Consider the following 13,203-nt stretch of genomic DNA (forward strand, 5'->3'; position numbering starts at 1 on the left):
AAGTTTTTCAACCTCCAGAGTCATTGGAGTGGACATTCTCTAACAAATAGAGGTCAAGATTTCAGAGGTTTGGCCCAGGCTTTGATATAGACTGTTTTCAGCCAGTAGCAATTAATATCATTCTCTTTTCTCTGTCAGATGAGTCGGATAACATTCTCAGATGCACTGGAATTTAATCAATTTTTCTAAAAGATCTAAAGATCCTTGGATGGGAAACAGTATCTGATTCAGATACTGAATCTATAATTTCTGAAATTTTGTGTCTGTACACCTTTCTGGCTCAATATATCTGCATCTTAGAAGAAATAAAAGCAAGAACATCTTATATGAAAAAAAAAAAAAGAAAAAGAAATTGAGTTTGAGCTTGAACTAGCTTTTCTTCTGTCTTGTTTGATCCTCACTACAAGTTGTACTACACCTTCTGGCCTTTTTCCTTTTCTATTTTCCTGAATATTGAGAAAATGCCCAGCTAATTTTAATGGTCATAGAATGAGAAAATGAAATATCACTTTTTTTTATGTAAATTAGTTATTTTCTTATGCTGAAGAAGCAGCTTTTTTTGATGGCAATGGCTTCTGTTGTATTTATGTTCCTCCACTGATCTCATCAGGGTGCCAGATGAGCCATCCTTACAGGGCCTGAACCAGATGGGTCCAATATTAATGAGGAAAGGGGCCTGTTAATTGTAGCAAGTGGTTCAGAGACCAGTGCTTCAAAGCCAATTCAGCCAGACCAGACTGAGCCTCCCTGTGCACTGTTTTTCACATGATTTTTTATCATCTTTTGCACAAAAATTCTATATAGAGACCCAGAATTTTCAGTTTAGAAGTTATTTTTGCCATTAGCAATGAGCACTGTGACCTGCCATCTTCTTCTTGTAAGTAGAAGACTGAATGATTAAACAGGGTTATCCTATCAAATGATGATTTATTTTGTTTTACAGCAATAAGGCGAATAGACTCTAGACCAACACATGGGGGATTTTCAATTATTTGCTGTGAGCTGGTCTCCTTCAGCTTGGATTTGGTGGTTTTTAACTCTCCAAGGGAAATATCTCTGCTAAAAGTCTATTTTGCATTGCAGGGCTTAAACTGGCACTCTGGTAGATATTGCAGTGAATTTTTTGGTCTCTTAGGTTTGCTGTTCAGTACTTCTCATTTTGCTTCTTTTATTCTGAGAAGAATATGATGCTCATATGAACTTTTAAACTTTTACTCAGGCACAGTGTAGAAACTCATGGTTCTCAGACTTGCAAGCCATTTCTCCTCTCTTCTGGACTCTGTTAGAGAACTCATTAGCTACTGGTTTTGAGGGAAAGACCTTTGGCACCAGTTAGGTCCTAGGAAAGAATTTTGGCACAAAGTCTTTTTGTTGTAAGCTCAAAGTAATTCAAACACTAGGAGCTGTTGTCAGCAGCGTTTGTTGCAGCCTGCTGAAGTGAGGTTTCTGTGAAGAAGATCTCTGTCATCCCGGGACTGTCCTTTAGCAGTTCCAGCTGTGAACACAACAGGCTCCTCGTTGCTGCTAGGCACTGTGGGGATATGAAAAAAGGAATATCTTCTGAGCAAGTTCCAGTCTTTGTTCAATAGTTAACCAAGTATTTTCTTCACAGACATTACTTTACAGAGAAGAAAGTAATGGATCAAATATTTCTAAGAGTAGCATGCAAGTGCACTCAAAATCCTTTTGAATATTTTTCAAATTAATCAATAATTTGGCTTACTCTCTTTGGTTTATAAAAATAAGATAGGAAAGGAAATTATAATTTTAAAAGGTGCTTATTTTGTATGTGTTTTATTTAAGCATGTATGTAAATTTAGTTATCCTTTTCACAAATGAAAACATTATGTGAAAGATGTTGTGATCTCAGAAGAGTTTGTAAGATATGATTAGAAGTTATTTGGACATTTACATTTTCTGAGTGAGGCTTCTTGAAATCCAGAGCTATGATTATCCTGGGAATGAATCCTTTCCTTTCCATTTGTAGTAGTGCTCACTATAGTCTTTTTACAGCCTAAGTTTACTGTCTGTGTCAATTCACTGTCAGTTTTCTTTGAGTTTCCTGTATAATGCACACTAAATATAAGTTAACAATAAAAAACTTCTTTAATGATTTTATAGTTTTTATTAGGAACTTATGGTTGTGAGCTAATAATATCCTAGTTCATGACTGTCATTTCTATCTCTGTCATGACTTGCCCTCTGGAATTTATATCTGTGTTTTACAAGTCAGTGTTTAGGATCTTTATTTTTATGTAGCTTTTTTCCCATTTTATCCAGGATTATTTGTATGCAAATAAAGATTGTTTCGTATTATGTACCCACTTCCACTCATCTTTGGACAGGAACACTTAGAATATTATCAATATTGCATTTCACATCTGATCATCAGCTACTTGAAACTGGCAGATGAAAATATTTGTTTTCATTATGTCATCCCATTCTTGCTTCACTGGTCAACGTGTCATTTATAGCTGTAGTTCAAAGCATGAAGAAATTCAACAGCCTGCATTCAGTGGTAATCAAGTACTGATAAAGGAATCAAAATGGACAAAGCTTTCAGCTGAAAATCTGTCACATGATGGGAACTTGTATAGGTTTCCTGACATTTTCAACTCTTCGTGATTCCTGTTGTAGGCAGGAGCTGGGACTTACCAAAGAATTTGTGGACAGAGCAACTGCATCAAAGATTCCGCAATCTTTGCATCAGGTTGGCATGCTTTTTCTTTCCTATCTGTGATGAAATTTCCATGAAAGTCATTGTGATTAATGACTACAAATCCAAAAGAGATCCTGAATTACACCAAACTCCAAGTTTTCATATAATTCATGGGCAAGGTAAGATGTAATTAAAATAAATTAAATCCTTCCTATGCAGTGGCTTCCCAGCTGTTCCACAGCTTTTGGAATCAACCACATTACACCTTGCATAGCAGATTTGCATTTGCAAAAGATCACTTTCTGTCAAGGAACTGTGCTCTTATATAAAGTGGCCATTTCAACCTTGTTCCTTCAGTTTGTCTGCTCTGTGATCAATATCACAGTCTAGACCTGGATGACTGCAGAATCTGATTGCAGCTTAATTTCCCACAAGAGTAGCTAGACCTGCTGAAACAGCTTGAATATGCAGCACTGAATAAGCAGGCTGAGTGACAAATGTCCTCACACCATATTGGGAAGCCCAATTAGCAGAGTGCATCTTGCTGTGTTATTTTTCTCCCTATTGCATTTTGGAAAGATTAAGCTCTGGGACAGCCGTTGTTAAGTAAAGGAAAATGACATTGGCATCCATTACTGAATAAATAATATCAAGGAAACTGTAAAAGTGCATTTTTTTTTGTTGTTGTTGTTTGTTTTTTTTGTTTTTTTTTTAATTCTTCAGTTTATGTAAGTGTATATAAGGTTTACCTTAAATACTTGAAGATAAACTGGCAGCATGTTAAACTGTTTGCATCCATTAAGGACTTTTTCCCAATTCTTTGCTAGGTTTAACTGGGCAGTGGAAAAAATTACCTTTCCCACCAATCCTTTTCACAGCCACTGTCAGATGACACTGTCCTCACAGTGTGGCTGGAGGTGCATCTGATCTACAAAGTCCAGAGCCTGCAGGCAAAAAGCACTGATGAGAGCAGCAAGCTTGTCATTAGTTTTGACTGCATGCACCTATTGAGGCTATTGAGGATGGGTAACTTCATTTTGGGTGGCATCTGCTTTTGCTAATGCCAGCAGTGTCCCTGACTGCTTTGCCTGTGAACTGTCTCCTGAAAGGCTTCGCTTTGAGGCTCATCTTAGGTCAAGCCTCAGTCAACACCAGTTGACATTAAAATGCTGTGCTATAATTTGCAGTGCTTTAAAGATGCTTCATTGTTATGTCTGTCCGTGCTGCACATGTGCTGACTCTGTTAGAGAACCAGAAGGGAAAACCTGGAGCCACTGATTGCATCCACTGCCAAAACTTAAGCCACTGGTATATGTGAGTCAGTGAGAGAGCTCTTGGTCTGGTTTGCCAGATGAAGTGATCTTGTCCCTCCTGAGAGATTTTGTTGGATGAAGGTGAAGGTATCAGAAGCTTCTTTTCCCTTGACAGGCTGCCAGGAAGGGAAGACAAGGAGAGAAGTGTGCCAGGGGATATGTTCAAATGACTCACCTCCGTTTGGTAATGCCTTCTCTCCCTTCAGCAGCAAATACAAGCCAAAGTAACCTCAGGGTACATTTATGCAGAAGATTGGGCTGCACAGCTTATTCCACCCTGGGCACTCTTGGCTGAACTCATTTCTAGGATTCAGCTTTCAGTTCTCATGCCAGCTACCACCATTGAAGGTAACAAAGAACCTTCATATTACTTTACTTTTTATGCTGAGACCTAACTAATTCAGATGTGGAGGTGTCAGTGAAAACAAGAGCAAATAAAGAAAATGGATGTGGGGAAGGAAGGCAAGTATTGAAGACAAAGGGCTTAGGTACCTCCCAGTTGGGGATCACTCATACAATGGGCCATTAAAATTTAGCTGACTCGAGTATATTGTTTTTAATTTGTATTCCCATAACATACTCTGTTAAGGAGGGTGTATGCAGCAAATGCATATTAATGATGCTACACATTTGCATATTATAGATCCATAATACCAAGGGTGTAGTAAAAATCTTTATTAAAAGTGGTGACTGTGCAGCAGTCAATTTTCTCTGTATCTCAACCATTTTAATGCTTTTTTTTGCACACACACACACACACTCACACACACCCTACAACTGACAGCTATACAACATTAAGGGACTAATGGCCTGCAAAATTCCATTTATAAAAGATGAAGAAATGTTAGATTTATATAGGGAATCATCAAATTATCTCTTCTTCTGGAAGATTTCCAGTTCTTTGTTCCTTTGTTCTAAAATTTTTAGACCAATAACCTGACAAATGCAATGTTGTTAAAATATATATTTAATCCACTTCAGATTTAGTTCCAGGAGAAGATTATCCTGAATTTAGTTTTCAGGATAGTTTGTATGGCTGAGATACACATTTCTGCAATTCAACATTTTAATGTGAAAAGTAGCCCATTTGGGCTAGCTGTGGATTCAGTTACAGTCTTTAACTGAGGAAAGCTTTAGTGGTTACTTCAGCATGTCTGAACAAATCCATCTTTTTGTGGATTACGCTTTGAGCAAAATATGGAAAGTTTACCTTTGATCACTACTGTTCATGGATGTTACTACTGATTCAAGAGAACTTAGAAATGTGGTAAAAAAGTGAGTGTCCTGTCTGGTTATACTACAATATGAGCAAAAGTCTCAGTCTTGGTGAGAGAAAGTTTTTTATGTGAGAAATGAAATTGTGGCCCAGATTCATAGAACCATAGAACAGCTTTGGTTGAAAGGGACCTTAAAGTTAATTTAGTTCCAAACCCCTGCCATGGGCTGGTTAGCATAGCTTCCCCTAGACCAGGTTTCTCAGAGCTTCACTCAAAACCTTTGAAGTTCTCTGTAGAGGCTAGACAACAGGGACAGGCAAATAATTTCACTCCCTTTTGAGTGGGTTTTTGTGCTCTGAGGAATCACTTGTAGCTGTTTCTTGCTAGAATAGAATCAGGGCAAAAATGGGGAAAAGTGGACTCCAAGCTCATGGTGCAAGAGGTGGATTTTGGGAGGTCTGGCTGACTGCAAGAGGTTTCTTTTCAGAGGGCCCCACACAGTTTCCCATCAGCCAGGTTTTGTATGGACATGTGATGAGAATTAAACAATATCTGGGACAATATTGGGCCTGGACATGAATTGTTTAACTCACTCCATCCCATCCTCTCTTCCCTAAAGAAGGTGCCACCTCTGATAGACCAGAAGGAGCAGGAGATGTGTGTTTCCATGATGCCAGTCGATCCTTGTCTCCCTGTAGCTCCCTGCCCTCCCCTCTTCCACAGAGCAGTAGGTACCTCACAGGTCCACTGCCTCTGGGCTTTGCTGCACAGAGAGCAAAAGCCCAGGCTGTCCTCCACTGCTGTTCACAGGTCTTGCCATTGACTACAGTGTGAGCTGGAGCATGTCCTAATTTATAGAAACTAAATGATCTTTACAGACCTAAAAACGCTAAAGTAATGTGCTGCTCAGTGCCTTATATCCTCAGTGATACTTTCTCTAAGAATGAGTAATCAGAAGCTTGACAAAACAATTTTTCATTCTTCAGATACTGTCTGACATTAGGAATAAGATTTATATTTTTGGCTTATGCACAAATCATCATCCCTTGCTTATTAAAGGATAACAGAAGTGGAACACTATAGGCTAAAAGCAGGTAAGGGTCTAAATTTTAAGTAAATATATCTTCCCTACTTTGCATTTCTTTTTTAATATCTACAGAGGTGTTGTTGTTAATCTTTCAGATTTAATTTTAACCTGAAAAGCAAAGAAAACAAAAACAAAACAAAAAATTATATTGTCCTTGGTGAGGAAGGATATATCCCCTCTGCCCTGTGTGCATGCAGCAGTTGTCCATGACTATCTATTCTGTGGGATACCTGCAGGTATATTCAATGTACTATGGAGATGTCAGAGCAGAATTGTGTCAGTGAATATGTACATCAGTCATATTATTATCCTTGCATAAGGATATCCTTATGCATATCCTTATCCTTGCATAAGGTTTTTGTGAGGGTTAAGTTTTAAATGCCAGGGCAGTGACCAAAAGGTCATCCCAGATATATGTGGATTTATACTTGTGTGATGTGAGGACTGAAATAGCAAAATCTACCTTTAAATTTTAAATTCAATTAAATTTTATTTTCACCCAAAAAATTTCTTCCATTGCTGTAATCCAGCTGATTTTTTTGAGTGAAACTAATTGAGGCAAAATAGACTTAAATGTTATAAGTGGCTAGAAAAGAAATGGGTAAAATGGGTATAGTTTTTCAGGGAAATTAAGAGGATGCAGTATGTTATTAGCCTTCCCGACAGTCCGGTTGAGGCACATACTTTACATTCTGACTTAGTTTTATTCAGTCCCATAGAGATTCTTCATGAACAAAATGTGGAAGCAAAAAGAGAAGAGTCAAGACCTCATTATTTTTTCCTTAGTCATTTGAAGGACCAGTTGCCCCATCCCAGTCCCTTTAGACCTAAAGGGAGTTTTACCAGTGACGTTAGCAGGAACAGGATCTGGCCCAGTAGCTGGATATTTTGGAATTGCTTCTGTCGCCCTTACTGCATTGTTGCCGAGAGTACAGAACATCCTTTCCTTCTGTTTTTCACTCCTTACTATTTCCCTAGAATACTTAGGCAGCGAGTGACTGTAAATGCTTAACCTTTGTCAATGGCAGACATTCAACAACAGAGTTTGGCTGCCTCCCTCTATTTCCTTGTGGACACCGATTTAAGAGTCCATCCAAAACATTTGTTCAGAAGGATATGACTAACATGAGAATCTGTCACTGTGTAAACACAGTGACCAAAAACTATTTGGCAGTGTTTTGGATCTGCTGGCTAATAACTGGGTATTTGCATTTGATTTAACAGCACCAGTTGTGATGATCTAATGCCGCTTAGGTTTTTTGTGGATAGCTCATCAGATTTTTTTTTCATTTTACAATGATTCAGCATAATAATATGAGAGATAAAGAACATATTAAAAAAAAGTACATATTTCAGTAAGTAATATAAAATTTCAGTTAGGACCACATTAGGAATGATGTGCTGAGCTCACACCAGAAGAGCAACGCCTGCATTTACTGGAAATATTGCAGAAAGAGTCAGTGAAGTCATTGAAAACAATTTGCCATTCCCTTCCTAAATAGGCTTGGACTGGAAAATGGTCCTCTGGGTTGTGACCAGATTTAGCCTTAACAGCCAGTTTCCCCTACAGAAATGGAGCAAATTCCCTTGAGAAACCAATCGGAAAAATATTGATGAGAATTTTTGAAAAGAGGAGTGGTACAAATATAACACAGTCAAAAATATATGAAAAGCTATAAACTAATTTCTGTTGTTGGGCAGTTTCAGAAGAGCTCATTCATCTATTAACGCTTGTATCACTGCAGCAGGTAAAATGTTACACTGATCCAACTGTGTCAAAAGTTATGTGAACAACACCTATATCAGTCCCTAACTGAAATTCACGTTATTATCAGAAGAACTATAAAGACTGTGAAGCCTTAATGATACAGATCCAAGTACAAATTGATAAGCTTGAAGGGCATATGATTTGTATTAACTTCTGTACCTTCTACTGACATTGTTTTTAGTGTTGTAAAAGAGAGTAGGAAAATATTGCGCAATAGATGGTATGAGCAAATTTGCTCTTGATTCTCCTACTACTAAAAATCTCCTACTCCTAAAGAGGTTATGAGCATGTTTGAGGACCAGATCTTTTTCTGCCCACAGCAGTACCTAATGTTTTTGTTGGCAAAAAGAAGAAAAATTCTCTTTTCCCCCCACACACGTGCCTCACCCCAACAGGTCTGAGGAGATATGGAAAGTCAAATAATGTGGTCTGAGAACCACAGGAATGACAGACTTTTCCATGAGCTCTCAAAATCTAATAATGGCAAAGATAATTCTGTGCCCAGAATCATCACCATGGATAGTCCTCCTGGTGTTCAGTATCTTCAGTTGTTCACATTTTTAATCCTTTCTTTTGCTCTTTGATAGCTGATGAAAAAATTTTCTGTGAAATATATTTTCAGCTTAGGTTGGATCTCACCCTGGCACTTTCACTTCTGTGCAGTACATTTCTTCTTCTAAATCTTTCATTTCACACTGACAAGCACTTTAGCAAGAAAGCTGTGAGATCCTATGATTGAATCATAGAAATTAGGAGTCATCAAATCCATCTCTGTGCCTTAGGGGAGGAGAAAACAAAGAGATGACAAAAGACCAGCAGATAGCAATACTATGCTATACGAATGTTTATCTTTACCAGCCAAGTAACTGCAGCTAGGAGCAATGTATGTTTTGTTTGTTTGTTATTTTGGGTTTTTTTTTTTTTCCTTTCTGACAATTCACTCTAAAAATTAAAATTTGCTATATAATTTTTTCTTCTATGATTTTTAAAAAATTATTTAACTTCAGTCTATAATCCTTGCTTCCTGCATGGATCACCAAGACACAGCTATAGCTTCTGGATTCAGTTGCCACTTAAAATATGTAGACCCTTCCATGTCCAAGAAATAAAGACAGGCCTCTGTGTTGGTGACTTCAATGTTTCTGAACTTTACAGGAGTGGAGTGGAGTTTGATATCTGTGGGGAAATTTGGTGGGGAGAAAGTGAGGAGAGGAATACAGCAGACTCATACTCTAGTGTGAAATATCCTTTTTCCTTGAAATCTCTCTCCCTGTCTTTCCTTGGTGGAGTTGGTCAAATCATTTAATGACAATGAGTCTTCTTTGCCAATGCTACCTTTTCATAATTTCTCCACTCACTGTGATGGCAATAAAAGACTGCTTCAGAAAGAAAAAACATTCTCAAGATCTTGCCCTGCAGTGCTCTGGAGATGTGATTAACCTTCCATAGATACAAACAGCTCCAAACTCATTCAAAGCAAGGGCCTGAGACTAGCTGGTAGATTTTGGATGTTTTCCAAGCAAAAAAGAAACAGGAACATCTGTATATCCTTCATGCACACTGCAGTGGCAGTGGGCTGTCATTCCCAGAGGCTGGACACACCTCTCATCCCATCTCCAATAGCACTTCCCAAAGAGTGACTTTATCTCTCCCACCTCATTCCTCTTCCCGGCCTGAGCAGTGAATGTTCTTCATCTGGAGGCTCTGCCACTCCTTGGCATTGCAGACAAACAGGCACAGCGCTTCCACCATGGGGTTAACCTGGTTAGAGCAAGCTGGGGACTGCCTGTGTGAGCTTCTCCACCAGTAAATCAGATGGGTGGTAAAGATTTCCAGTTTGGATGCAGTGATGAACAGCTGTAGGGAGTCTCAGCTGGAGCAGCTGGAGCTGAGAGGATGTGTGACTACGTCCTGAGACAGCCAGTCTCAGACAGCTACGTAACAGGAGCAACTGAGCTGTGCTTATAACATTTCCAGGCACTTAAACAAAAGTATTACCCTAAAACCTGCCTCAGTCACCATTAAAATACCAGAGCATCTTGCCATCTGTTCCCCAATTAGAAAACAAACATGCCTAATTAACATCACTTTATTTTCTGGTCTCAGATACCCACAAAAAGAGTAAAAGAAGTCTTAGAAGCTGATTGTAGAGAGGAGCTCTAAATACACTGTTGCAAAAAGAAAATGACTCCCTTAAAAAAATATATAAAGCTTAAAATTTCACAAGACCTAGTCACAATGCCAAGAAGAACAGCTCTAGTAAATCCTAACAGGCAAAAATCCAGATGAGTCTTTTTCGGAAGAATCCAAGAAACAAAATAACCAAGGACGCCATGAATGCAAAAACTACACCTGTAGAGAGTGAAGGATCCTTATTATACTCTGTTACCAATTTATCTCAAGTTTTGGATGATAGTATCTTGAACAAGGGCAGAATCTGATAAACGTTCACCTCATTTAATTTATTAATATTTGTGGGAGATTTTTTTATATTGCAGGCCATGTGTATGATTTTGAAAAAAAGCAATAGGTTGCTATGCTTCCAGTTCTATATTGAAGTCTTTCTGAAGTCTGAAACATTTCTTGATCTCCCTCGACTGCTACAGACAGAGGCTGTAAGCCAGCTGGTAACATCAGTCTGATGCATCCATCAGAGAGGCTTGCTTTCCAGCTGCCAATAGTTTATCTTATCTTTAATGAACTGGTGTTTAATACTTTGCATTGTATGTCTGTTTCAAATGTTTGTTTGTTTTTTCCTAAGCAGAAGTTAGTTTCATGAATGAAGTTGGAGAAAAAAACAAGCAAATTAAAAGTGGTTTGTTTTGGTTTTTTGAAGTTAAAGATAAAAAAAAGAAAAAAGGTAGAGAAGCTGTTTCTTGAAATTTCTAATACCTCATGGTTCAGAGTAAGTTTTGACTTTTAGAAACAATGTTTGTTTTGTGGCCAAGCTTTGGCAGTGCCCACAAGAGCAGCCCACACTTTCATTCAATGCATTTGTTTATGTGTCAGTCTGCTATGAAGCAAATCTGAAAAAAATCCTCTGAAAAAGCTTCTGGTTCTCCTTCAGAGCTCTTCATAGAAAGGATGACAATCAGCTATCACTATCAGTTTCTGCTTTAAGCCTAATGGCAGAGGCAGATCTCAAGTTTCCAACCCCCCCCCGTGATTTGTGTGGGTGTCAGCATTTCTCTGTGCAAGAGAATGTCTACAAAGTCCATCCTTTCTCTTCATTTGATAATCTAAAAACTTGGAAAATTACATTCTTAGGAAATACGCAAAGGAAATACAGATGCAATTTCAAGGTATGTAATAAAAATTGAGATTTAAGGCTGTCTTAGTGATCTTAATTCAACCCTATTATGCATATTGATACAATAATTTTAAAAGTCTTCACACCTCATTTTTTGTCTTGCCAAAGATTGTGTCATATTCATTATATAAAATGTGTATGCTCAGGACTATACAGCAGAAGAAGGATCCCTAGAAGAGATAGAGGCCAAAGGACTGGGATGTGGAATAAGGAGGAGACATGGAAAATATTAGCCACCTGATAGGTGTAGATGTTTCAAGAAATGGAAAGATATAAATAGAAGGAAAATAGGCATTGTGTGCTAAAGACACATACCACTGTGCACAGACACATCTCTTTTCTCTTCTTCTTGATTCTCTCTACATGGGAGGTGATTATACAGCAAATGTAATTGCTGTTTCCTGGTGACTCAGGCATTGGCTCTCCCACACCACATTTGCAGACACAAGCCCTTCAATTCAGCATTCACTTTCTGTTTCAGAAGGCACTTCAAATGAAGATTTACATTCAGAATCATGATGAAATAAATTGGGAGAGTTTTCTTGAGCATTATTTGTATAAAATATTGCCACAGGGACAGAAAAATTACCTTGATCATGAAATAATGTCTGGGCTGGATTATATCACACAGTTCTCTCCCTTTGGCAATGTTTTACTGATGCTCTCTTGAAAACCAGTCAGAATTTACATCCTCTATATGAATTCATATACACATATTATATTCAATTGTCTGTAATACAAAATTTATTTTTAAACCTTTAAAATTATGGATATAATTTTGCATCTGCATTTAGCTGGTATAATTTAAGTCCCTGGAACAGGTAGCAAGACTGCACCCTAAATTCTTGAGATATAAGATACATTCGGCAAAAAAATACCTCGTTGATGTCATAGCATGTATTTCGTATATTATGGAAAACAGAACTTACTCTCCTGTATTGTTTGATACCAAAGAGAAAGAAAAATATAATTCTTGGTAATAAAATTTCAGTGATGCTACATCCTCTATGTCCCAGCCCTACAATGTCAAAAAATTGGTACCTTTTGCCTCCTAGGGTTCCTACTAAAAATTAAATCTCTTCATGATTTAAAGCAGGAACTTCCAAGAACCACATTGTGCTTTGTGTTCCCCTAATGGAAAGGAGATATAAGGAGCAAAAGAAACTTAATTGAAGCACTCTGCTTTCTTGATTGTTCTTGGGCACCGGAGTAGTCCTTTGTGTGTGTGGATAACCAGGCAGAACATTCCTGAGGCTGCTGTAATTTATGCAAGGTATTGGACTGACATCTGGCTGTCTCCAGACTCTAGGGGAAGATATAAGTGGCTTAAAGCCAGTTTTGCCTGTTCTAGTGATGAGAGCAGCTCAGAAAAAATCAGAAAATCTGGCACTTAAGTATACAAATTATAATAATAATATTTCGGGGCAGAGGAATAAATAGACGACAGGCTGAGCAAATGTGGCCCAGTAGTGATGCAAAAACAAAGCCCCATCTGCTGGAGACTTTGCAAGACTTTAAGATTTGGACTTTGGGGTTCATAGATTTTTAATAAAATACACAGATCATCAAGGCAAGATTAGGGACTGATAACTCAACTATGACTTGTATTATGATTTCTTTTTAAAGCCTGGCACTTCCAAATACTAACAGTAAGGTTTCTGTTTTATTTTTACAAATCTGCTTTACTGTTTAGATTATAAAACAGGGATGAAAAGGGACTGGTAGGATAGTCCTGTACTCCTACCTCCATCTTTCCATGTGCTGACATTTCAGGATAAACTGTCTTTCCAGAAAACTGGAACAAGAAACGTTGCAGTTAGAATATGCTGATTTTTGATGTTCACTAAAT

The sequence above is a fragment of the Poecile atricapillus genome, chromosome 2 (assembly GCF_030490865.1).
Source record: "Poecile atricapillus isolate bPoeAtr1 chromosome 2, bPoeAtr1.hap1, whole genome shotgun sequence".
Classification (NCBI taxonomy): domain Eukaryota; kingdom Metazoa; phylum Chordata; class Aves; order Passeriformes; family Paridae; genus Poecile; species Poecile atricapillus.